General features: G+C 44.0%; 1 non-coding gene across 1 annotated transcript; it reads right to left on the reverse strand.

The window, feature by feature from the left end:
* Positions 1-1,263: 1,263 nt before the first annotated feature.
* trnam-cau (transfer RNA methionine (anticodon CAU)) lies at positions 1,264-1,335 on the reverse strand. Its single transcript has one exon. It is a non-coding gene; the product is annotated as a tRNA-Met (tRNA).
* Positions 1,336-1,555: the final 220 nt, after the last annotated feature.

The following is a 1,555-nucleotide window of genomic DNA, read 5'->3' on the forward strand; positions in this document are numbered from 1 at the left end:
CGCAGTATTTTGCTTTTATTTTAGTGCTCTAACAGAGAGCCAGCACGGGTTCGACAGGCTGAATGGCCTCCTTCTGTGCTGTCGCCATTCTATGATTGTATGATTCTAGCAACAACTGTTGGTGGAGAGGCAGTGATGCAGGAATGGGTTGACAGGAAGGGGAAAGTCTGGGCTGGTGTGTGTTCGGGTTTGTGAATAAAGGTGATTTGGAAGCTGTGTTCCAAATTGAAGTGTTTACTGGAAGGAAGATGTTGATGCAAATAAAGAGTAAAACGTGTTAAGACGAAGCGTGGTGTGATTGGGGATAGCAGTAAATATAGTGTTGGTGAATTATTTGTGTTAATAAACTTCCACTGCGCCCTCTGCTGCAGGCTGCTTTTTATATCCAGCTGTGTATTAGTGCTGTGTGTTAGCGAGATAAATGTTTGTTTCAACGCTGTTTATAAAGCAATAGCATTGCACTCAAACAGTCCCAGACATAGCAACACACGTACAAAAGCAAAATACTGCGGATGCTGGAAATCTGAAACATAAACAGAAAATGCTTGAAATAGTCAGCAGGTCTGGCGGCATCTGTGGAGAGAGAACAAAGTTAATGTGAGCTAAGGAAACAGATCTGAACTGTTAACTGTTTCTTTCTCCACAGATGCTGCCAGACCTACTGAGCATTTCCAGCATTTTCTATTTTTATTACAGCAATACAGGTGTTGGGAGGCTCAGCCTGGCTACACAATGTTACAAGGACGCTGAGTAACACCATCGACAACGGGACAGAGAGAAAAACACACAGAAAACCAATCGACTGTGAGGAAGCAAAACTGAGGGACAGAGAGAGAGACAACGAGACTGAGACGGAGAAACAAGGCATTTGTATGATTGTGTTCTCCCTGTTGTCGAAAGGTATTTCCTGGTGTGTAAAGATGTCCCCTGTTGTTGTGTAAAGGTTTTCCCTGTTATTGTTTTATTTTCTGTGACTGACCGTCTCCTCACTGTGACCATTTGTGCTGGTTTTATTGTGGCCAACATCACCATCTGGTGGTGGAGAGGAGGCTCTGCAGGAAGGGGTTGACAAAGTGGGAGAGACTCGGCTGGCCCGTGTTTGCAGCTTGTGTTCGTGTGAGCAAATGTGATTTGTTACTGATTGATGTGTTCAGTCGAAGGAAGAAGCTGATTGCAATAGAGTGCCTTTGGAAGCATCTTGTTATTATGGGGAAATACTTGATGTTTTGAAAGTGAACAGTTTGCATTATTACGAAGCATAAATAGCAGAAAATGGTTTCGATCCATTGACCTCTGGGTTATGGGCCCAGCACGCTTCCACTGCGCCACTCTGCTAACTGCTGTTTTAAATTTTGGCTGCCCGTTAGTGAAATATGTTCATTTCCCCAATGTTTTTATAAAAATAGGATTGTAGTCGGATTTCTCAAGAATCCCGGACTCAGCAACACACATGCTGACGGACTCACCCTCACTGCGCAATGACACAAGGACACGGAGTAACAGCACCGACAATGAGGCAGGCAGAGAAAGACACACAGAAAACCAGGAAGATATT

Source organism: Heterodontus francisci, unplaced genomic scaffold (genome assembly GCF_036365525.1).
Source record: "Heterodontus francisci isolate sHetFra1 unplaced genomic scaffold, sHetFra1.hap1 HAP1_SCAFFOLD_278, whole genome shotgun sequence".
Taxonomy (NCBI): domain Eukaryota; kingdom Metazoa; phylum Chordata; class Chondrichthyes; order Heterodontiformes; family Heterodontidae; genus Heterodontus; species Heterodontus francisci.